Here is a 26063-nt window from a genome sequence, read left to right as displayed (position 1 = left end):
TTAGAACTGGAAGAGAACATAAAACATAAAAGGTCAGAATTGGGGCAAGTCTTAGAACACAGAATGTCAGAGTTGGAAAGAGCCTTAAAATGTAGAATATCAGACCTGGAAATGACCCTACCACATAAAATAAAGGAGTGGTTGGTTGTTGTCTTGAAGAGGACCAAAATGACATCACTATATTAGAGTTGAGTATATGCTGATCTATGGCCGCTGATCCACTATGCTGATCAAACCAATATGAGCTCAGAATGCTCTGCTGCAGGTCAGACACAAATAATCCCTATGGACATTTGGGAATAGCTTCTCTAAAGTTGGGCATCAAGCTTTTCCTTTGGGCTAATTCAATTCTATTTTGCTCATAAAGCACAGCTCCTTTTCTGAAGAACAAAGCATATTAGCACTTTGAAGGAATCTTAGAATATGAAATGTTACAGCTGGAAGGGTGGAAGAGATCTTAGAGCATTGCACGTCAGACTGGGAGGAAGCTTAGAACATAGAGCTCAGAATATCAGAGCTGTCAAAATCTTATCTTTCTAGACCGAGTTATCTCCTCTGTGAAGCCTTCCTGCTAGGAAATGATTTCTCTCTTCTCTAAACTCTAAAGCACTCTGCATATATCTGCATATATGCAATCCTTATTACATTCTGACAGGTACCATAGATATTTGTGTTCACATGTTATACTATTAAACCATAAGCTTTCGAAGGACAGGGACTATGTTTACTTTTGCCTTTGCCTATTCTCTACAGCTACCTTGGTAGGTGCTCAAGAAATGTTGGTTAAATAAGAATGAATAAATGTTTATTGAATGAGAATGATTTGCAATTGTGCTGGAAATTTGTGTCAGGGTCCATTGCTCCCAGTCATTATGGATCCCAGTGTTTGGAAACTGGGGCTGCCAATAACTTTTCTCTAAGGGTAGGGATAAAGAATGAATAATTTCTCCATAGTGAGATCCAGTGGCTTTTCTCTGTCTTCATCTTCCTTGACCTCTCTCTAGCATTTGACCACTGTCTTCTAACACTTCTTATTGGATACTCTCTTATTCTCCCACTTCAGTGAGTTAATACTCTTCATTTCACCTCCCTCTGTCTGTTTCATTGGTTCTTGTTTCCTTTTCTCTAATTGATGATTCTCCAAATCTCTTCCCATGATGCTGTCCTCTTTGCTATCTATGATCTTCATGATCCTGTCCTAAAGTTTTAATATCTTTTAGGATGACTTCTAGATCCATTTCTCTATAAATGACTTCTCTGACTTCCATTCCTATATTTTCCACCCTGGGGCTCAACATTTCCACTTGGATATTTTGTTAGCATCTCCAACTCAGTTTAGACTCCCAGAACTTTCCAGAATAGAAATCTTTTCTTGAGAAACCCTGACAAATTATTATCTAGTTATTTGAATACTTTCAGTGATGGGAGACTCAGTACTTTAGGAAGGAGTCCCTCTCTAGTCATTTGAACCCTTCCAGTGATGGGAGACTCAGTCAGTACTTTAGGAAAAAGTCTCTTTCCATTTTTGGAGAACACTTCTTGTTAGGATGTCCTTCCTTATATTAAAGTGAGATCTATAGCTTTATAATATGCACCTCATTATTATATTTCCCTTTGGGGCTAAGCAGAACAGATCTAATCCCTCTTTCCAATACAATTAACCAATCAACCAATAAGCCTATTTTAAGTTGTTCATTGTGTTCAAGCGCTATGCTGGCTTTTAGATATTTGAAGACATTATTAATATTAGATTATTAGTGAATTAGTACTGAAGTTTATTAGTACTAGACTGGGGAGATAATTTCCATAAAAAGACCTGGGGATTAAGTGGCCAGAAGTTCAGTATGAGTCAGCAATGTACTGAGGCTACCAGAAAGGCTGATGGCCATCTTCAGCCCACTGATGAAAATGTAGCGCCCAGAATAAAGCAGGGGATAGGCCTGCTTCTCTTTGTCCTGCTCAAATTCCAATTAAAAACATTTTCTTCAGTTCTGGGCACTACATTTTAGGAAAGGCATTGAAAACAATTTACTTATGTAGTGCTTTAAAGTTTGATAAGCACTTTATATACATTATCTCATCTGATTCTTGGGACAATCCTGGGAAGGAAGAATTATTTCTATTTTTCTGAGAAGTAATTGAGGGGCAGAGAAGTGAAATGACTTGTCCATATTCACATGACTACTAAAAGTCAGAGACAGGATTTGAATCAAAGCCTTATTGATAACAAATCTAATGTTGATCCCAAACTGTGACATGTCTCAGAAAAGGTGACCACAGAGGTGAGGGGACCATGCCATAAGAGCAACAGTTGTTTAGTTTGGACAAAAAATGATTAAAGTGAATGTAATCTTTAAGTATTTAAGGATTTGTTGTATAAAGCAAGGATTAGATTTTCTGACTTTGCCCAGCTAGCACCTTTTCCTTATGTTTTGTAAGGGAATTAAATAGCGTACTCTTTGGATTCATATCTTTGCCTCTTTCTGTTGGAGAATGGATCTGGAAAATGTTTAATTCGCAATTTCTGCCCTTTCCCCCCACCACACCCAGAAACTGAATTTGCCCATTATGTGAGAAAAGTTTCTTGTTGGAACTCTAAGTCTATATGACATTAACTCACAGTGACAGGAAGGACAGAATCTGAACGTCAGAGGTCAGGGAAGGTATTTAGTGGTGTGGAAAAAGGGCAGGAACTGTAGAATCTAGACAACTAATTCAATAAGCTTTTGAATCATGAAAAAAGAACAGAAATGGGAAAGGTTGAGAGAATGATAATTTTATACTGTGTGCTCTGGGCAAATTGATCTTTAAATATGAATATATCTATTAAGCTCATTTAAATTCAACAAGATTTATTGAGACCTTGTTGGGACACAAAAACAAAATAAAGATCCCTCCCTTCAAGGAACTCATAGTTCACTAGTTACTAATGGCACATTGCACCCTAGGATTGCTTCTCTAGGACAGGAATTCTCGAGTCATGAATCCCTTTGGCAGTCTGGTGAAGCCTATGAACTCTATCTCAAAATAATGATTTGTTGCCTACATTCATCATTGAAAGAAATGCCAAATTTTAGTTAGATGTTCATGAAAATAAAAATGTAACTTTTTCCCCATCTAAGTGAAATCCATTCATGATGAGGGTCCATGAACTCCTATTCTAGAGAGAAATATTATTAGCTAAAGTGAAACGAGCAGAACCAGGAGATCATTATATACCTCAACAACGATACTGTTTGAGGATATATTCTGATGGAAGTGGATCTCTTCGATAAAGAGAATTAATTCAGATCAAAGATGGACAGAAGCAGCTACACCCAAAGAAAGAACACTGGGAAATGAATATAAACTGCTTGCATTTTTGTTTTTCTTCCCGGGTTATTTCTACCTTCTGAATTCAATTCTCCCTGTGCAACAAGAAAACTGTTCAGTTCTGCACACATATATTGTATCCAGGATATACTGTAACCTATTCAACATGTAAAGGACTGCTTGCCATCTAGGGAGGCAAGGGGAAAAATCGGAACAGAAGTGAATGCAAGGGATAATGCTGTAAAAAAAAATTACCCTGGCCTGGGTTCTATCAATAAAAAGTTATTTTAAAAAAAAGAAATATTATTAGCTAAAAGAGAACAATGAAATCCCTGGATAAACCTCACAAGATGTTAAAGATAATAGAATGAGAAGATCTAGCTTGGAGATCCTGTTTTATCACCTACTAACTGTGTAGACTTGAATAAGACAGTTCCTTTCTTGGCCTTATTTTCCTGATCTGTAAAATGGGAACAATAATCTCTACCTTGTGTTTTTCACAAAATTATTGGGAGGATCAAATTAGAGAATTTATATAAAGTTCTTCCTGGTACAGTAGAAACAGCCTTGATTGGGAGTCAGAGAATCTGGGTTTGAATTTCGGCTCTGCTACTTATTTTCCCCTGGGGACTAGGGAAATTTATCTTTAAGATCCTTCTGTGATACTGGCTAGAAATCCTTATGCAAGTGAGTTGTCATTGATCACCACCATCTCCATCAAGGTTGCTGCCATTGAATTATCACTGATCAGCATCACCACCTAAAATGTAGCTTGATATAATAGATAGATAATAGTTCGGAGTCAGGAAGTCCTAGGTTAAATCCCTGCCTCTGATACAAGTGCTAGTGCCTTCGCTCTCAGATACCTTTGTATTTGTTCTGTATATACTTTAATGTGTACTTGTTATCCTGCTCATTAAATGTAAGCTCCTTGACATAAAGATTTAGTATTTCATTTAGTATTTTTAGTATTTCTGTCTCCTCAGCACCTAGCAGGGGTTTAATAAACGCGTATTGATCAAATGATGGTTGGGTTAGTAGTGGTGGTGACAGTGGGGCAACCTCTCAACTCTTTTTTAAATCTATAAATTATAGATGAATTGCTCATCTACATCTGTGAAGGAAATGTCTATAATGAAACTCCAAGGGGTGTACTGGTAAATATTTAACAACTGGCTCTTGAGAGAAGTATAAAAAAGTATTTATAACATGATTTTAAGTCTAATCTTCATTTTAAACATTTTCTCCATCATTTTCTTCAGTCTAGATGATAAAACAATAAAGCAATCTCTGATTTGTATTGTTTAACAATTTCCAGGGTGTATATCCTCACACTGAAAATTTAACAACTAGCTCTCATAAGCTAGTTTCAGGACACTCTTGCTTTCCCCTTCCCCAGCAACAAATACTAAGTAGAGAAGCAGTGTGGTATGTGTGAGTCAAGAGTTGTAAGTATTACTCTGAACTCTCCTCCTAATGTGGTTGTGATCTTGGATAAATCAATTTTCTCTAGATCTACAACGGGGGTGATAATCTATGACCTACCAAACATATAGCATAGGATGGTTGTGAGGCTCAAATTAGAGAATGTATATAAAGGGTTCTGTCATTTTAAAGTATTTGGTTTGGCCTATAATTCTCCCATCAGTCATTTTTAGAGAATTGCCAAATCTCTGAGTTTAAGTGACTTGTCTAGGTGACACATTTAGTAGGGGTGGGTGGGGGATAAGAAGGGTGTGCTGAACCCTGCTCATACTGGATCAGGAGAGCAGATTGTTTAATTTTCAGTGTGAACATTTATGCCTCAGGAATGCTGTAAAAATCAAAGCTTGATTATTGTTTTGTTGATTGTCTAGATTTAAGTAAGTGTCTACACTTAAGAAATCTTAATAATGAAGATGAAATTTAAAAATGTATGGGTATGTTTTTTTTCAGAGAGCAGATGTTCAGCATTTAGTAGGGCCTTAAATCCGAGTCTTCCTGACACAGAAGCCAGCTCTCTATCCACTAAGCAAGATTGCCTTTCAAAGTATTATATAAATATATCATTATGCTTGATAACAATAGTAGTAACAGAGTTGGAAGAGAGACAATCCAAGTGAGTCTTTGCCACTCATTAGCTGTGCCAACCTGGGTGAGCCACTAAACCTCCGGCACCTCAGTTTCCTCATCTATAGAAGTGGTTTGGTTAGACATCAATCTCTGAGGTCCTTTCCAGCGCTGACAGATCTCTTTCAGCTATTTTACAGACAAAGCTTCCCTTCTAGGCCTTCTATTTAGCAAGGGCTGGGAGAGAAGAGAGAGATGTGGTGACAATGGTGAGGGGAGGGAAATAATTCATTGTAGATCAGGCTTATGGGATTTTCTACATTTTCCAATATTTAAGTTTCTCCTTCAAAACTCCATTAAAGAGGAGAGGTAAAATTCCCCAACACGAGGGAGGAACAGCTCTGCAAAGGCTGCAACTTGGAATGCAGGATGGAATTCCTCAGTGGATTTTAGTGCTGGTGAGTCACCTGCAGAAATAGCTCCCATCTGGAGAGGAGATTATATCTATCTCTAGCTCTATATACATGCCCGCGCTCTCTGTACAAATATGTGGCTCACTGTGTGCTAAATACTGGGTGGCATGGAGAAGACTGGCTTCGTTTCATTTCTTAAAAGACTATTTGGTAGGAAACTCAGGGCCTTTTATTTAAAGAAACAAATTTACAACTGTGCCCCTCGATTATGGTCCCTTAGGGTGGGGGCGGAAAGGAAAACTCACCAGCAGAGGAGGTTGTGTCAATGAAGGGAGAACAACCACTAGGGTAAGTAAGAGTCATGTTGGGCTACTGCCCTGTCAGGTCCTCCTTAGCAAATCTCATTTCTATCCTTACTGCCTAAAGAAGAAAGCTGAATCTCCTGACTGTCATACAAGGGGCTTCTGATCTGCCTCTTACTTCCCTATGAAGTTTTATGTCATACTATTAATTTCACTTTCAGGACTGAAACGTGGACAGTTCCCCTCTCTCATCTTTTCCTCTCCCATGTCTGTGCCTTTGCTCAGGTCCTAATGCCTCCGATTATTAGAACAGATTTTTTAAACTTCTTTCTCTCCCAGCCCCCTTTCTTTCTTTTTCTTTCTTTCTTTTGCTGAGGCAATTGGGTTAAATGACTTGCCCAGGGTCACACAGCTAGGAAGCGTTAAGTGTCTGAAGCTGAACTCAGATCCTCCTGACTTCAGGACCAATACTCTATCCACTGAACCATCTAGCTGTGCCTCACTTCCCAGCCCTCTTTCTTTAAAGGCTTCTCTGATGCCTTTCTCTCTCTCCCCAGGTGGAAGTGATTGAATCAATTAATCAACAAATCAATTAATCAATATTTATTAAGTGCCCACTATATGCCAGGCAGCTAAATGGTGCAGTGGATTGATTGCCAGATCTGGAGTTATGATAATCTGAGTTCAAATCTGGTCTCAGATAGTTTCTATGTGGCTCTGGGCAACTCACTTAATCCTGTTTGCCTCAGTTTCCTTATCTGTAAAATGATCTGGAGAAGGTGATGGAAAACCACTCCCTTGTCTTTGTCAAGAAAATCCCAAATGGGATAATGACGAGTTGGACATAACTGAAATGATAAACAACATGTGTCAGGCACTATACTAAGGATTGGGGATACTAAAATAGACAAAAGACAGTCCCTATCCTTGAGAAGTTCCCAATCTAATTGAAACTTATTGTAATACTTTGCCTTATTCTCCTTTGCCCTTGTCATATTCTCCACTGTTAACATTTATTTATGTATCTTCCCCATTGGACTATAAGCTACTTGAGGACAGGGCTTATATAATTTCTAATCTTTGTAACCTTAACAGTAAACAAAGTGCCTAGCCCATAATCAATGCTAATCAATAATTGTTCAGTTCAATTTTCATATATTTTATCTTTATGAAGAGGACGGGGCTATATACATATGTAACACATGTAAAGTGCTTTGAGATTCTGGGGGATGAGGGGAGAGAATAAGCCATTTATTTATTTATGAAGATTTTTAGAACCGGTGGGGTAAGTCATTTAACTTCTGAGTTTTTGCTTTCTCTTGTTATTCTCCTGTTCATATTCCTCCTTTGACTTCAGGGAGAATCACCTGAGGTTATTTCTCTTTGAGGAACACTCAAGACTCTTATTACCCTCATCTCCATTCCCCCTCCAATGTTACATTTTTCTTCTTCACTCTATATACTGTGACAACAGTCTCTTTGGAGAGACATAAACCATTATAATTGCAAAGGACTTAGGCCACATCTAGTCCAACTTTCTCATTTTGCAAAGGAAAAAATAGGTTCAGACTGGGGAAGAAATAGGGAAGGAGAGACAAAAATAGAGGAAAAGAGAAAAGGAATGAAGTAAGTGGAGAAGAAGAGGGAGACAGAAAAGAGAAGAGTATAGGGAAAATGGAGGACTAGCAGAGGAGAAAGAAGGAAAGACTGGGAAGAGGATATAGAAGAGAAGAAAGAAAGGAAAGAAGAAGAAGAGAGGAGAAAAAAGAAATATAGGAAGGAAAGATAAGGAAGAGTTAAGCAGAAGGGAGAAAATGAGGAAAGATAAAAAGGTAGGAAGAAGGGAGAAAAAGAAGAGAAGAAAGAAGAAAAGAAAGATAGGCAGGAAGGAAAAGGAAGAGGAGAAGAAAGATAGAAAGAAGGAAGTCTTTTCTACTTCACTGGTTTCCAGAATTGTTCTTGGGAGCGCAATTCTTTGTGAAGGGCTGCCAGAAATCATTGGCCCAATTCCCCACACTTATTTCCCTCTCCTTGTTGCTTTCTGCCACTACTCACTACTCCTAAGGGTGCCCCTAATATGTGTAATGGAATTGGTGACTAATGTTGATTTCCCAATCTGGTCACTATAGACCTGTCCCTCGAAGTTTCCCAAATATTGGTCTAAAATTCAATTTGTTATACAAATTGCCTTTCTTCTATGGGAAAAGAGATCTCAAACTGAATGACACTCTATATACTGAATGACACAGACCAAGTATTTGTTAAGAAATATCTGAAGATCCCAACAAAATAGCAAAACCCAGCTAAACTGTGGACCTGCTGACTTTCTTAAGGCCTTCCCCAAACAATAGGCTGTTCTGGGAGTTCTTGTCCCTGAAGACTTCAAGCAGAGACTGGAGGACCAGTTGTTGGGGCAGCTGGGGCAAGAATTTTTCTGTTGGATGGGAGGTCAAACCAGATGTATTTCCAAAAGTCTCTTTCAACTCTGAGATTTTGGCATTTGATGAAACCATTTGCCTTCATATTATGGAGTTCAATCTTTACTTTCATAGGAGTTCCTCAAGAGACATCATGGTATGGTAAGAGAATGCATTGACTCTTGAGTTAGAGGACACTGGTTCAAATGTTAAGTCAGTTAACCTCCCAGGACCTCAGTTACTACATCAGTAAAACTAGAGGAGTTGACTGGATAACTTCTCATCACTAAATCCCTTCCAATTCTCTCTCCTTTTCCCTTTCCCTCTCCCCCTCCTCTCTCTCTTCCTTTTCCTTTCCTTTCCCTTTCCCTTTCCCTGTCCCTGTCCTTGTTCCTGTCCCTCTCCTCTCTCTCCCTCTCTCTCTCTCTCTCTCCTTTTCTCTCCCCCTTCCCTCTCTCTTACTCTCATTATAAGAGGTTTATTAGGAGAGAATTCCCTGATGATATAAGATTGTGAGCCTTTGTAACTGTGATTATATCTTATCTATTAACGATGAATTGATTGGCTTAGACTTTTTTTTTTCAGATTGAGACCATTCTTTTCTGTTGAGTCTATGAACAAGGTTAATCATACAATACACTTTTTTATATTTTTTTCATTTTTTAAAGGCAGACCAGAGAACAGCAGAGCTAAGGGAAACCTGTGTATGCCCCAGACTTCTGTGATGGAGTAGGAGTGCATGGGAGGTAAACATGCTCTTACCAATGTGACCTGAGAGAAGAGTTCCTTGATCCTATGTTTTGGAATTGAATCTTGAAGATAGAAATAGAGAAAACTCTTGGGTAGTGTCAGCTTTAGGAATGCCTCTTCAGCAGCCCCAAATTTGAGGGGTTGGGGACTATATGTTCAGAAAGAAATGGGGGAATTTCTGGAAAGTGACAGCCCCTGGATAAAAAGAGGATTGAATGTCTAGCCTTGAAGCTGGAGGAACAGTAAGGGATTAAGCTATGAAATAGGATAATAAAAAATATTGACCTTGCCCTCTATTTTTACAATATATTTTTTTAGATATAATTTATTTAGACAATGAAAGTCCAATGAAAAGGGGGTCTTTTTAGTAATTATGAGTTCCTCTCTTTCTAGGTATTAATCCTTTAGGATAGTATCATAAAGCCAGAAGTCTTTATGTGTACCTGGGTTGAAAGTAGAATTTAATGGATGTTTGAGGAGAATGCCTTTATTATATCTCCAAGTTTATCTTTCAGTGAGTGTGCAAACCAAAGTGTGATATGATGAGACTGGAAGACTAAGTAAGACTCTCATGAATTGGGAAGATGGGGCTTACTGGAGAGGGAGAATTATATTGATAATGGGCTAATATGTGTACTTTATATGCTTTTAAAAAATTTTCTGCTGGGTGAAATAAAGACAGTTCTCTATTTAACTTATTTTATTATTAAACTCTATTATTATTAATTATTATTATTAATAATTATTAATCTATTATATTATTATTAAACTCTATTTAATTTAATTGTTCCTTTTAGAGTTTGCATGGAAATAGGGGACCCTTCTTTTCATATCTGGGAAGCCTTAGACATAAATTATTTTGGTAATTGCCCAGAGAGATTCATGGATGGGAGCAAAATGAATGAAAGAGAAGATGATTTATTTTTCTTCTCCCAAATCTTAGCCAGTGTAAGTTTGGATTTTGGAGTGTTGGGCTATAGATAGCACACAACTTGGTAAAAAATGCCTCTAGTGATGGGAGACCCCTCAAAGAAGCCCATTCCAATTTTGTACAGCTCTTCTAGGAATTTCTCATTTTATATAGATTCAAATTGTGTCTCTCTGTTTAAAGTTCTAAACTTTGGGGCAAAACAGAATAAATCTATGGTCTCTGCCATTGGCTAATCATTCATATTGCCTGTTTTCCAGTATCTGTGTCACACTCATAATTTTCCTCTGGACATGCTTTAATTTCCTAAGATTGTATTTGAAATATGCTGCCCAGCTCTTTTTGGGATGGCAAAGAATTGGAAAATGAGTAGATGCCCATCAATTGGGGAATGACGGAATAAGTTGCAGGGGTCCTCAAACTTTTTAATCAGGGGGCCAGTTCACTGTCCCTCAGACTGTTGGAGGGCCAGACTATAGTAAAAACAAAAACTTTGTTTTGTGGACCTTTAAATAAAGAAACTTCATAGCCCTGGGTGAGGGGGATAATCGTCCTCAGCTGCTGCATCTGGCCCGCAGGCTGTAGTTTGAGGACCCCTGAGTTATGGTATATGAAATGGAATATTATTGTTTTATAAAAAAATGAACAAGCTGATTTTGGAAAGGCCTGGAAAGATTTATGTGAACAGATGCTGAGTGACACAAGCAGAACCATGAATGTATTGTTCACAATAACAGCAAGATTGTGTGATGATCAATTAGGAGAGACTTGGTTCTTCTCAGTGGTTCAGTGATCCAAAACAATTCCAATAAACTTTGGATGGAAATCACTATCTGCATCCAAAAAAATGCTACCCAGAACTAAATGTAATCCTCTACATAAGCTCTAATCAAGGCAGAGCATCATCACTTTGATCCTCACAAATTCTCTTCCTCTATACTTGCAATTTAAGATCAAGTTATCTCTTGTGAATGCCATATCACATTGTTAACTCAGGTTCACTTAAAATCTGAGGTTGTTTTACTTTATTGTTATTTATCTATACTTCTTCTCATATACTTGTGAACCATATCTTTTGAAACCAAATATAGCATTTCGCCTTTATCCTTAATAATTAATTTTGTTTAATTTTGGTCTTAGCCCAGAAACATATTTTGGATCATTATTCTGTTGACCAATGTGTTGACTATTCTTCCCAACTTCATATTTCTGGGAACTTTGGGACTGGGTAAAACTTTTACTAGTAGCCACTAGCTATTTCCTGATAGTTCTAGTTTTTGAAATTCTGCCAGCTCTCATCCTAAGAAGAGTCATTTGTCTCTTCTCCCTGAAACTGTGATTTGGTTAAAACAATATTTCCCCTACTGACTTAGTCATTGAAAATTCAAAGACAGAAATACATAAGGGCAAAAAAAAATACATCAGACTATCAATGATGGTCTAGGGTATCTGAAGAGACAAAATTCTTCTAAGAGAAGAAGGTCAGAGAATTTTGGAAGCAAAACACAAAAGAAAGTTTGCTTTTACAATTGAGTGTAGAATCTCACAAATTTTTGATGTATATCGGTAATACAAATATTGTATAGTAAAGTGGTATGCTCCACTGGAAAGACCTGTAGACTTGAAATCTGCCCTGTGGTCAATATAATACCACCACTTTCCCCTTCTACCTGTTTCTCAAGTAGAATCAAATCAATATTACTTTTGCTATTATGTCGGATGTTCACCCCATGGACGGTACTTAGAATTTCCAGGTTGCCCTGGCTAAGGATTTTATTCCCTGATCATCATTCCCTTATTTTTAAAAAATATCTATCTCTTTAATATCCCCAATCTATTATTTCCTATCCTTTCAATGTACAACCTGAAACTCCTGTTCTATTGTTAACAAGTTGACTTTCATGTGAGACTTGTGCCTTTTCCAGGAAATGATCTTGTATATACTCTGTGCTTATATATGTAATGTTCTTCCTCCAAACTGTTTCAATTCATCTTTGTAGCCCCAGTGGAACAGTACTTGATGTCTACTAGACACATAAATGAATAGATTAAATAAAGAAATTAAATAAATGTTTGTTGAACTGAAATCATAGGATCTTAGTTCTCTGACCCTTACTTGGTCAAATTTCTGGGTTTTTTTTCATTGTAAAATTGTAAAATGTTGTATTGGCTGATTTCCAAGATTCTTGTAGCTCTGATATTTCATGTCCTAAGGGTCCTTTCAGCTTTGACATTCTTCTATGATCCCATTAATATTTTAGAGAGAAAATATGACTAGTATTAAAATATTCCTGAAACCTTATTCACATAAGCGTACTAGAGAACAATATTTGGGAAACCTTGGGTTTCATAGGTGGCCAAGGAGAGAAGTACCTGAAAACAAGTAATTCTTAGACAGCAGTTTCCAAAGTCATTAAGCAACAACTTCAGGTGTAAAAATCTATCTGATCCTCTTATCATTACTATCCATACAGGATCTCCATTTCATTTTTTCCTTCCTTTCTTCTATCTCCTCCTCTCATCTAGGAGGGAGGGTCTGGAATAAATTGAGTTGGAGGTGAAACATAATCCTTTCACTATAACCATCTTACTTTAGGTCCTTATCTCTTTTCTCCTGCTTGAGCTATTTGAATAGCCTTTTAACCTATCTCCTTATTCTAGTCCTTATTCTTTCCAGTTCCTACCCTTTGCAGTTCATTCTACTTCTCTACTCAAAAACCTTTAGTTGCTCTCCACTGCCTTCTGAATAAAATCCAAATGCTTAACGATGACATTTAAGGTCCTCTACCATATGGCTTCAACATACTTTTGAAACAGTGTCGCCCACAGCTCCCATTCATGTACTTTATATTTTAGCCCAAGTGGATTACTTTTTATTGTTCTGTCTTTTTATCATTTATGTCTCTTTACTAATACATACATATATACATCCTGATATATCTCTGTTGAAGTGTCTTCTTTCCTTCCTTCAAGAATCAAATCAGATGCTATTTCTTCCATTCTCTTCCAGAGAAGCTTTCTCTGACTGCTTCTACATTCCTTCTTTTTTGAAAGTGATATTTCCTACTTTAAAATCCTCCTAGCACTTTGCCTGAACTTTTCATTTGCAATTATTTCAGTTTCTTCTATCATAGCTGTTTATGCACTTGCCTTTCCCCTCATAACATTGCAAGCTCCTGCGGAGAACAGCCTTTGTCATATCTATCTTGATATTCCCAATGCATAATACCATGCCTTGCACATAATGAATGCTTAAACAATGTTTTCACTGAATATGATTGAGGTTTTTTAAACTAGATTTTTTCCTGGGAACATACCCCCTTAGAGGAGTAAAGACCCTTCTTTCTGGATATTGGATAAGTGAATACAAATTATTGATAAGTTTCTTTATGACCAATGTCCAAAGACTCAAAATCTGGATGCATTAATAGAGGTTCTTAACATGGAGTCCATGGATTTCAGGGGAATATGTAAATTTGGACAGGAAAATTATGTCTTCACTTCAATATAATTGGTTTTCTTTGTAAAACTATGTCTTTAATTTTATCACTTAAAAATATTTTTCTAAGAAGAGATCCATGACACAAAAAAATGTTAAAAACCTCTGATATGAGGAGTCATCGTCTTAGGACCAATGGTTAGAAATTGTAGAAAATCAGATTTTGGCTCAACAAAATATCAACAGCAAACATTTATATAGCACTTAGTGTATACAAGGAAAAACTTCCCAACAGTAATTGTTTTCTACTAATAGAATGTACTATGTAAGAGGTACTATCACTGGAGGTGATAGAGGTGATAGAGGTACTACCTATCAATGGAAGTTAGAGAATTATAGTACAGCACTCTCTTTGCTGAGAGGCAGGAGGCAGAATAGTAGAATCTTAGACATCATACAGATTTCTAAGGGACCTTATAAGTCATATAGATTAACTTGCTATTAAGTGGAGGAATTCCCCTCTCCCCCAAACATTTACAAGAGATAGATTATCTAATGTCTGTTTAAATAGTTCCATTGTTAGGGAGCTTGGAGTTCTTCCATTTTTTGGACTAATGATGTTTTCTTTTCTACCAAATAGTTCTAGGTCAATGACTCTTTAATGGGCCCCGAGCTTAAGAAGATGAAGATTGTTCCCTCTGGATTTATTGCCAATATTCTGTACTCACTTTTTCAGAAAAAAAAGGGGCTTCCCCAGTGTAGTGGAGCATCTCTGGTAAAGAATTAAATTACTTTCAATGAGACATATGAACCTTTCTGTATTTTCCAAAGTTAGTTCTAGTTCTCTGTTAGTCACATTGAACAAGCTTAATTCATCTCTCCATGACAACCCTGCATATATTTGAAGACAGTGATCATGTCCTCTCAAAGATTCTTCTGCTTTAGGCTAAAAATCCCCAGTTCTTTAAACTGATTCTCATGGGACATAGTTTCTAGCCCCCCTCCCCCATCTCCTAATTAAATTCTTTTGTATGTACTCCAGAGTGTAAGTGTCCCTGCTAAAATATGGAAAGTGGAGCCAAGATGGCAGAACAAAGGTAGGAAGTTGCCTGAGATCTCTCCAAATTCCCTAGAAACAACTTTAAATCATGCTTCAAAATGAATTCTGGAGTGACAGAACCCACAAAAGGATAAGGCAAAAACAATTTTCCAGCCTCAGATAACTTGGAAAAACTGCAGAACAGGTCCATCTCACTTGGTAAAAAAGGAGCATAGTCCAGCACAGGTGGTGTTCAGGTAAGTTAGTGGAAGGTGTCTAGCCCCAGCACAGATCAGCAACCCAAACCCTGAGGCTCTAGGCCAGCACCACAGCATGCGAGTTGTGAGGCTCCTGCCCCTGCATAGCAGGCTGGCGATAATTTCTGTCAGGCCCAAAGGCCCCTGTACAGTCAGCTACATTAGGCTGGGCAACTCCAGTGTAGCAAGCCAGTCACTAGCCTGGGGGCCTGGTGCAGAAACTCAGTGACCAGGCTCCTGGCCCCAGTATAAGAAACTTGTGACAGTTGTACCTCAGGAGTAGAGCTTAACTTAAAAATTCATGAAATAGGCTGGAAAATGAGCAAAAGACAAACAAAAAAAAAATCCCTGACTACAGAAAGCTACTTTGGCAATAAGGAAGAATGAAAAACAAACTAAGAAAAGTACAACAATGTCAAAATGCCTACATGTAAAGCCTGTCAAAGGCCCAAAAAGTCCTCTAGGAAGAGTTCCAAAATGATTTAAAAAAATCAAATCTAGGTAGAAGAGAAATTGGGAAAAGAAATGAGAGTTATACAAGAGAATGATGAAAAAAGAGTCAACAGATTGTTAATGGAACACAAAAAACGGAAAAAGAAAACAACTTCTTAAAAAGTAGAATTGACCAAATGGAAAAGGAAGTATAAAAATCCACTGAAGAAAATATGGTCCCTAGAACTAGATATACTTCTCCAAATATAACTGACCACACATCAAATGACAGCAGATTATCATATCCCTTGATCCAGACACTATATTTCTGTTAATAAAATATGTATTTGTATTAATTTTTCTATTCAAAATGTCTCACTATTGACTTTCATTGATTTTATAGGTCATTAAGGCACCAAGCTCATTTTCACATAGATTTTTGTCCATTTATATTAAGATAGCACTTCATCTTAATTATTGTCTAATTCATCTTGTATCCAAGGAGTTAATTGATCCATTTGCATCTCAGTGTTAGAAGGAGCTAGCTTTAGTTCCTTAAGATCACAGTAGAAAAATATCATTCTTCCCTCACTAGTTAGCTACTTTTTGCTTCTAGTAACTGACCTAGAGAGGAGGAGTACCAGAGAAGTTAGAATATGAAGTAGGGGAAACAACCTTACCTTTGATCTTGGCTTCAGTTGAGTTTGTGTTTGTCTTGAGTTGACTAGCACAGGAGTTCCTGACTCAGTGTATACATGTCAAAGGTATCATAAGTTCCTTGAGGAGGAAAGAAAGAAGAGAAGGTAAAGTAAACTTCCATGCAAATTAGTTTCAAGTCTCTAATCTTAGATCTCAGGTTATATATCTAAAAGTGGAAAGAATCATAGGTATTATCTAGTCTAAAATCTTTTTTAAAAGTTTTTTTTTAATTTTCAATATATAGTTTTTAACATTTATCCTTGCTAAACCTTGTGTTCCAAATTTTTTTCTCCCTCACTTTCCCCCAGCCCCTCTTTTAGGCAGCAAGTAATCTATGTTAAATATGTGCAATTCTTTTATAAATATTTTCACAATTATCGTGCTGCACAAGAAAAATCAGATCAAAAAAGAAAAAAAATGAGAAAGAAATAAAAAAGCATGCAACAAACCAAAAAGGTGAAAATATTACATTGTGATTCACATTCAGTCCCCATGGCCCTCTCTCTGGATGCAGATGGCTCTCTGCATCATAAGTCTATTAGAATTGGCCTGAATCATCTCATTGTTGAAAAGAGCCACATATATCAGAATTGATCATAGCATAATCATCTTTTTGTTGTGTATAGTAGTCTAAAATCTTTATTTTACAGATGAGGGAACTGAGGCCCAGAGAATTGGTAAGACCTGAGTAAGTTATAAGGAATAAGTTCAAAGATGCTAGATCTATGAGTTTCAATTTGTCCTAGAAAATGAAAGAATTGGATTCAATTGTATGGACAAGGTCTCTTCCTTAATATTTAATGTTCTGTTTTCATAGGATTCTTCTCATTTTGAAATTCTTTGTTTTACATTCTAAGATAGATTTCTTTTTTTGTTTTTTTTCATCTTTTTTTTTTTTATAAATAACATATGCACGGATAATTTGACAAAATTGACCCTTGCATTGCCTTGTGTTTCAGATTTTCTCCTCCTTCCCCCAACTCCCTCCCCTAGATGGCAAGCAATTCAATATGTGTTAAATATGTTAAAATATGTGTTAAATCCAATATGTATAAACATATTTATACAATTCTCTTTCTCCCCAAGAGAAATCAGATTAAAAAAAGAAAGTAAAAAGTAAGAAAACAAAATGCAAGCGAACAACAGCAAAAAGAGTGAGAATGTTATGTTGTGATCCACATTCAGTTACTACAATCCTTTCTCTGGGTGTGGATGGCTCTCTTCATCACAAGGTCGTTGGAACTGGTATCAATCATCTCACTGGAAAGAGTCACAGTCATTAGAATTGATCATCATATAATGTTGATGTTGCTAAGATAGATTTCAATTCTGACATTTATAGTCTAAGGTTCCTTCCAACTTTGACATTCTATTTTAAAAAGGGGTTTCTACTGGGATACTAATACATTATTGGTGGAGTTGTAAACCATTCTGGAGAGAAATTTGGAACTATGCCCAAAGGGCTATCAAAATGTGTATACTCTTTGATCCAGCAGTATCATTACTGGGCTTATAACCCAAAAAGATCTTAAGGGAAGGAAAGGGAGCCACATGTGCAAAAATATTTGTTGCAGTACTTTTTGTAGTGTCAAGAAACTGGAAACTGAGTGGATGCCCACCAATTGGAGAATGATTGAATAAGTTATGAATGTTATGGAATATTATTGTTCTATAAGAAATGATCAGAAGGATGATTTCAGAGAGGCCTGGAGAGACTAACATGAACTGATGCTATGAAGTGAGCAGAACCAGGAGATCATTGTACATGGCAATACCAAGATTATATGATGATCAATTCTGATGGATGTGGCTTTCTTCCAGTTCCAATGATCTTGTGATGAAGAGAGCCATCTACATACAGAAAGAGGACTGTGGGAAATGAATGTGGATCACAACAAAGCATTTTCATTCTTTTTCTTGTTTGCTTGAATTTTATTTTCTTTCTCATTTTTCCCTTTTTGATTTGATTTTTCTTGTGCAGTAAGATAATTGTATAAATATGTATGCATATATTGGATTTAACATTTTTTTTTACTATGTTTAATGTATATTGGATTACTTGCCATGTAGAGGAGGGGGTGGAGAGAAATAGGGGGGAAATTGGAACACAAGTTTTGAAGGGTTAATGTTGAAAAATTATCATGCATATGTTTTGAAAACAAAAAGCTTTAATTAAAAAAAGTAGTTTTCCAGGACTTACATTCCATAAGTTCATTCTAAGGTTCCTCTAAGGCTTGAAATTCTATATTCTACATTTTAAAGTCCCTCTCTGAACCCTAACATTGTATAGTCTAACATTCTCTGTTCTAAGCTCCCTTTGAACTCTCATAGGTTATGAGTCTGTGAGTTCTCACAGGACTCATTGACTCCATCATGAGCTCACCTCTCCTGATAATTATCATGTGATACAGTCCAGTAGGACCAAAGCAACTCTAAGGAGGAAAGTAGATCCTAGCCCTCTAACTGTTCCTAAACTGTGTCCTAGCAACATCACAGACTTTGCTTTGTAGTCTTGGCACTACTTACTTAACTTTACTCTGTATTAAGCTGCAACTGACGGTAACATGAGGTTGCCATACCTTTATACACTTTCTACTAGACAAATCCAACAGGACATAAAGAGACATTAGCTTCTTGCCCAGTGGGGAGGTAGATACTGTATTCAGTCATCCTTTCCCCCTGGGTTGTGTCATATCAGTCCCAAATTGGATTAGAAAAAGAGAAATTTACTTTAATCATTTTAGGAAGGTAATATGGTAGATAAGTAATATTCAATGATCACATAGAGAATGTTACTTTCCCAAGGCCACACAATGAATTAGTGATAAAAACAAGAACCTACATAGATCTTCTATCAGCCCAAATCATGATCAAAAGAGCCCTTGATCAAACCTATGCTTTAGAAATATTTCATTGGCAGGTAGATGGAGGATGGATTTGCAGGGGAGAGATTTGTGGTTAGGACATCAATAAGGAGGCTATTGAAATAATCCAGATAAGAGAGGATGAGGGTTGGAACTATCTTAGTATGCAGAATTTCAAAGCTCTTAGAACATAAGATATAAGAGCTAGAAAGGTAGTTAGTAAAGAGGATGCAAAAAAAGAGATGTTTTAGAGGGAAATTGATAAGGCTTGGCAGCTTGACTGAATATGGGAAATAAGTCAGAAGGAAGATTTGAGGTTAATTTCTGAAGTTGTAAATCTGAATGACTGGCATGATTGGATTTCTTCAGTAGAAATAAGGAATTTGGAAAGAAGGATAGCTTTTTTGGGGGCTATAAATGAATTTTAGTTTGTATATGTTGAGTTTGAGATGTTTATGGATCATCCAATTCAACAGGTGAAATGGATCTGGAGCTCAGGAATGAGACTAGAACTGAGAATATAGTCTGGCCATTCTTTGCATAAAGATAACATTGAACTCATTGGATCTGATGGACTCAGAATGAGACAGAAGTATATATAGAGAAAAGAGCCTTGGCAGTCTTGATGTAAAACCACACATTCCTTCCAGAAGATTGAGATGAGAGAACAGGTTCATGAAAATTCAATGAAGAAAATATATTCAGGAGAAGAGAGTGATTAACAGTGTCCAATGCTACTGAGAGGTCATGAAAGTTGAAAACTAAGAAAAAAAACATTGAATTTAGCAGTTAAGAGGCTATTGGTAACTCTAGAAAGAGTAATTTCAGTTGAGTGATGTAGTCAGAAACCAGACTAAGGAATTGAGAATTTAAGGAGAGGAGACATAGTAGAGACACTTAATGTAGAAGGATTTTTCTAGAAGTTTTGAAATGAAAGTGAGGAGAGATACAACGATTTGAGACGGTATAAGGTCACATGGAGGGTTTTTTTTAAAGGAGAGAAGGGCAGCGAGGTGGCGCAGTGGATAGAGCACTAGCCCTCAAGTCAGAAGGAGCCGAGTTCAAATCTGATCTCAGACACTTAACACTTTCTGGCTGTGTGACCCTGGGCAAGTCACTTAACCCCAATTGCCTCAGCAAAAAGAAAAAAAAAAGAATGGAGAGAGCTGGGTATATTTATAGGCAGCAAGGAAGGAGCTAGTAGATGTGAAAAGTTTTATTCTAATATCTGAAATAAGAAATGAATTACTTAATAGTAGAGAAAGTAGTATAAGAATCAGGGCTGCTCCTCACCTATATGACAGATTTCCCAATCAGCGAATTCTATTAAATCCATTACATTGTAGAGTATTTTAAGGATACTCTGGACAAATGGCTGAAGAAAAGTCACTTCAGATGTGGGATGACCCTAAAGTTTGACAATTTCTGGGTCCCCCATACTTAACATAGGCACCAGATTTCCTCACTAAAAAAGAGGCTTTCCTCCAACAAGACTGAGATGAGAATTCAATTGTCCCTCAGGGGCCTAGACTGAATACATTTCATTAAACACCTTAGCCCAGAGAGAGCTGCTGTCTGTGACCAAGGAGGAACAACTTGCAATTTCACAAGGCCCAGAGCTGGAGGTAGGGCTAGAGTTGAGCAGGAATAATATTTCTGAAGGTTGAGAATTACAGACAAGCAGAACATTAGTGTTGGACTCTTCTTTTTTTGTATATCTTTCTTTATATGCTCTTTCTTGGTGAGAGGCAGTGTAGTAGGAATGGAAAGGCTCCCAGATTAGGATTGGGTTGGCTTGTATTTTGTTCTTGACTCTTTTCACTGATTCATTGTGTGAAATTGGGAAACTCCCATTTCTTTCTCAAAGCCTCAGTTTCCCTATTTCTAAAATGAAGAGAGTTAGGGTAAATATTTTCTATGGTCTCTTTTGATTGTGAACAGACCATGAATCAATAATTCCCCTTTCTAAAGCATCCTGTGATTTACATGTCTTCTTTCCATAATTTACCTATGAGATAATTAGTATAGGTGTTATCCCCATTTTTACAGAAGAGGCAACTGAGGCTTAGGAAGTAGGAAGTGACTTGCATATAATCATACAGCAAATAAATGGCAGAATCAAGACTCAAACCTGGGTTTTCTGACTCTCAGTCAAGGGTGTTTTGGTAATATACCACTCAGACTTCCTTTTTCAAAGTCATGCTTGCATAATTCAGATGTAGGTGAGGGAGGATGGGAAGGTTTATATTGGAGCTTTTCCTCATTACTTCAGGATCTGGTTGATTGCCCACCACCTGTACTTCAGATTTTGAACTAGCCTAGTAAAAAAGGTGCTAACTCAGTGATCCAGATAGGAATGCTTTTGCATATTGCTTGTCAAGTTAACAGTTGTTCTTATTTGCCCTTTAAGCACAATTCTTCTCACTCCCTGGGAATATACACCTATTGTGTATATATGTGCATTGGTGGGTAGGTCTTATCCCTAACTGCTTCTACTTATAAAGTCAGGAATACAGTGGACTTATTTGGGAGGCAGGAAATTGAAGGAAAACAGTTTCCCAAGGCCTCAGATCTTCTAAATTGTTAATTCTATGTGTGCTTCATTCTTAGTCTTTGAACTGGTATTTACACAAAATATGGTCCTACCAGTAGGCATGTTCTGATTCCTCCAAAACGATATTTTAAAGATAAGGGTCTTCAAGAAGACATCTCTCTAAATATATTTCTCATGATAATAGAATCTTAGGGTTTGAGGAGACCTCAAAGGTCATCTTATTCAATCTGTTTTTGAACAGAAGCCTTCTTTATAGCATAACAGAGAACGAATTATTCAGCTTTTGCTTAAAGACCTTTAGTGGGCATGAACTTACTCTCTTCAGAGGCAATCTATTCCACTTTTCAGAATCACAGCATTTCAGAGTTTGAAAAGACCTTAAAAGTCTCTAATCAAAATTAGAATTGACTATGAACCCTCTACAACAGTGGTATGAAACTCAAATATAAAGAGAACTTTACTGCCTATTATGGACTTAGAAAACCACAAATTATCATTATCTATATTGTATTTTTACTTATTTTGTTAAACAATTCCAAATTACATTTTAATTTGGTTCCAGTCACACTTAGCAGTTTTCAACCTGGAGGCTACAAATTTCACACTTCTGCAACATTCTCTAAGAGCACTAATCAGTATTCCTTTGAAGATCTTTCCTTTCTAAGATGATTTATTTTTACTCTTGGAAATCTCTGATAGAAGGTTTTTCCCTATACTGAGCCTAAATCTGTTTGTTTGCAACTTCCATTCATAGTTTCTTGATCAGCTCTTCAAATATATCTTTCTTCCTTTTCTTTTCTTCTTTTCTTTTACATTGTCTTTTCTTCTCCTTGCTTCATATCTAAAAGCAATCAATCCTCCTGTATACCAATGTAGATCACTTCCTTCACCAATCTGATCAACCTTCTTTAAACCCTGCATTTTCTCAGTCTTTCTTAAATTGTGAGATATAGAGATGAACACAATTTATCAGATGTTGTCTGACTAGGTCAGTGTGCAGTGGGACTATGATCTTTCTAGTCCTAATTATCAGGTTTCTCTTAATACAGTCTAAAACTGCATTTGCTTTCTCTCTCCCACCCCCATATTACATTGTTGATTCATATTGAGTTTTCACTTCACTAAAACCTCTCTCTCTTCCCACCCCCCCATATACTGATTCTGCTAAAGAGGCTCCTCTAAACAGGTTTCTTCCTCTTGAAAGTAACACTCCTCTGAGTTACTCTCAGATCTGAGACCTCTTGGCATAGAAATAACTTTTGCCTAGGAAGTGAGATCCCCAGGTTTTAGTCCTAGTCATAAAATGAATTCTGTGATGACCTTGAGTAAGTCACAGTGTCCATGTAGGCCCATTTTCCTCCATTGTAAAATGAAGAGATTAGACTAAATGATTCTTCAAAGTTCTTTCTAACCTCAGTGCTTCTGAATTCATTTGAGTGCACAAAAATGTGTAACTGTTGCTATCATTTGTGAGAGATCACAGACTTAGAATCAGAAGGATCCTTAGAGGTTGAATCCAACTACCTCATTTTACAGATAAGGAAATTAAGGGGTTTCTTTTTCCCTGTCACAAAAATAATAACAATGATCTCTTATTTGTGTACAGAATTTAGTTTACAAAACTCCTTGTCCCTCCTTTGATTTTCACATCATTACCAGGTAGATAAGACAGGCATTGTTAGCCTCACTTTATAGATGAAGAAACTCAAGCTCAGGAAGATTAAATGGTTTACTCAATGTGACACCTCTACCTTACCTTGCTTTATCCTAAGATCATTTCTTGTTTTGAATTCTATCTTTTAAGACTCCCTTGAGGTCCAACATTATATTTTCTAAGGTTTCTTCTGATACTGACATTTTATATTCTACTTTTCTAAGGTCCTTTCCAGACCTCATATTCTGTGATTCAAATCACGAAAATCTTAGGGGGAAAAAATCAACCAGCCCTTTCCCTACTAATGTTGAGTTCATTTCCAATTTGGCTGCTTAGTCTCTTGGCTTCATGCCCATTTTCAGTTTAGATTTAAAAATTTTTTTTCAATGAACAAAAATCTTTTTTCTCTCCTCATCTACATCTTTTGCAGCAAAAATGAAAGAAAAAAGAGAAGGAAAACAAATTTCCTATAATAAATAGTTTAGCATTCTAAAAAGATATGGATCAAACCCAAACTGTGCTTCCAGTCCAGACCTAGATGGCAAAGGGCTTCCTTTTTTGTTCAGGGGGCGGGGCATATACGGTGGGTGCGTGGGAGCAGCAGGAGGCAGTCCGCTAACAGAGAGGCGGCTTCCCAGTGATTTCCCCAGCCCCTTAGCAAACTCTCGGCCTCACACTTTCGAGGGATGTTCAAGCAGGGACCAATATAGAGTGACTGCAGTTCCCGTCTGCGAGTGAAGTCTCAAAGCCGGAGGCCCTGAGATCTGTTGCTAGGGCTCTCTCTTGAGCCCTTCTCCCCCCAATTTCCTCCCTCCCCCTTAAACCTTCTGTAAGCAGAAACTGCAGATCTTACCCTCTGGGAACCAAAGATTTTGTTACACTGGAAGAGCAACTGAAAGACCTGGGGGCTACTCCTCCCGGGCCTAACTACCCACTTCTAAATGGATCCCCCGGATGTCTCATCTCTTCCACTAGTATAAAACTCCTCTCATCTTTCCCTCTTCTCCTCACCCCAGCAAACGCTTCCAACGAAAACAAATTCTGACGTAAAAATGCGGTTATTAATAGCTTGGGGGAGCCAAGGCCCGGTGGTGTCTACACAAGGTGTTGACTGGGCATCCCCCTGAGGTTTCATGGGGGAGGAGGAGATAGGCGAGAAGGCAACGAGGTAAGAAGGCCCAGAGTTTCCCGGCCCATTATCCAGCTGCAGACCACAGCCTTCCCCGAGCTCTGCTTTGTCTGAGCTACAAGACCAGCTCGGCTAAGAGCTGCAGCAGTTGCTGAAGCTCGGGCGCCCTGGAGTAGTGGAGTTGCCTCTCAGGTTTGGTGAACCACTAAAGCTGCCCCTGGCTTGATAGTAGTTTGCCCTTTTGGAACAGATCTAAGGAGGCCCGAGTTTAGGAGCTGTCCCCTATCATTGCACGAACCATGGAGGCTCTAGTTTAAAAGCTCTGCACCCACAAGAAGCTGGCAGTGGCGGCGGGGTTCCGGAGCTCTCTCCCAGCATAGGGCTGAACTGGGGAGATACAGGATGAGATCTATCAAGAGTAGTACTGAACCCAGGAGGCCGGAATTTGGAGCTGTCCTCTGTGTTGGTGCTGATCCAGGGCCAACCAGAAAGAAACGAACGAGTGAACAAGGGCGCTGCCTGGAGCGTGCTCCAGCTTAATAGGGCCTAAGACTATAATCTCTCTGGCGCTCTTGCTCTGAGGAGAGGTGGACGATTTACAACAAAGACCGTACCGTACCAACCTGCTGCAGGCTTGCGGTTCTTTCCACCCTCGGCGGCTGGAACACAGCTTGCTTTCTCGCGCTTCTGCCTTTCTTCCCCGCTCTTCCGTTGCTCCGTGGAGACTGGCTCCCTCTTGCAGGGGAGCCGGGCTAGTACATGTGCACTAGGGGAGTACCAAACAGGGGTTCTGGTCCGCACCGATTCTCGGCTAGGCTCCTAGGCTCGGGTTTTCAGCTCTCAGGCAGCCTCGCTTCCTGGGTGAGCCAGGCTTCCTGAAAGGAGGTGGGGGGAGGGGTGGAGGAGGGAGGACGGAGAATAGGGAGAATGAGTGAGCTAGCGAGCAGCTGGGGCTGTAAGATAGAGAGTCAGCGGGTCACTCATTCACCCTGTAGTCTGTGCAGATTTCCATCCTGATGTGGGGTGGGTTGGGGGGTGAGTAGTAGTCCCAGTATGTTGGCCAGAAAGGTCATTCTTTGGAGGAGGGGTCTTGACAACATCCTTTTCTCGGTTCTTAATTCCAGGTCGAGGAGACTCCTGGAATCAGTATCTCAAAGGCACTATTCATCTCCTGAATAATGAGAGGGTTAGCGGGAAGGCAGCATTACGATGGAAAGGGCATCTAACTGAGAACCAGCAGCAGTCTTGAATTTGTGTTCCAAATCTGTCATGAGCTAGTTGTATGACCTTGGACAAGTCACTTTCTTTCTGCAGCTCTCAATTTCTTCAGTGTAAGAAAAGGAGTTGGTCTAGATAAATGATCTTCAGGGTCTCCTAACATTTTAAATTCTGTGTTCTAACATTTTGTATTTTATGGCTACTCCCAGTTTTTAAATCCTATGTTTGGAAGGTTCATCCATCTTTCCAGTTCTCTAATTCTATAGTCAATGGGAATTTCCCAATTAGAAGTGGGAAAGAGATGTACATTGATAAAGAGGTCCATTTGGAGGAGGAAGGAAATTTAGAGATTATTTGGTCCAACTCTTTCATTTTGTAAATTAGGATACTGAGGACCATAGAGCTTGTGATCTGCTAATAGTCACAGAGATAGTAGACAACAGAAATGGAAATCAAGCAGGTCCACGGACTAAACAATTCCAGTGTTCTTTTCACCAAAATATGCTACTTCCAAAGGTTTGCTTTCCAGTAGTGAGTGGGAAGAAAAAAAAAAAACAAATAGAGCCAAGAAGTTTGAAAGGCTTGGTGTTGGCCCTTTTGGGCCAAC

At 38.1% G+C, this 26063-nt stretch overlaps 1 protein-coding gene across 1 annotated transcript in view; it reads right to left on the bottom strand.

The window, feature by feature from the left end:
- The window catches only part of CPLX2 (complexin 2), an 83901-nt gene extending 58507 nt beyond the window's left edge, over window positions 1-25394 (bottom strand). Inside the window, exons 1-2 of the mRNA XM_051978982.1 lie at window positions 24862-25394; window positions 16019-16115 (exon numbers count right to left, since the gene is read on the bottom strand). The gene's annotated coding sequence lies outside the window, so the exon portion shown is untranslated. The remainder of the gene's footprint in view (window positions 1-16018; window positions 16116-24861) is intronic.
- Window positions 25395-26063: the final 669 nt, after the last annotated feature.

The sequence above is a fragment of the Antechinus flavipes genome, chromosome 2 (genome assembly GCF_016432865.1).
Source record: "Antechinus flavipes isolate AdamAnt ecotype Samford, QLD, Australia chromosome 2, AdamAnt_v2, whole genome shotgun sequence".
Classification (NCBI taxonomy): Eukaryota; Metazoa; Chordata; class Mammalia; order Dasyuromorphia; family Dasyuridae; genus Antechinus; species Antechinus flavipes.
The sequence above is the reverse complement of the archived record's forward strand: the minus strand, read 5'-3'. Positions and strand labels throughout refer to the sequence as shown.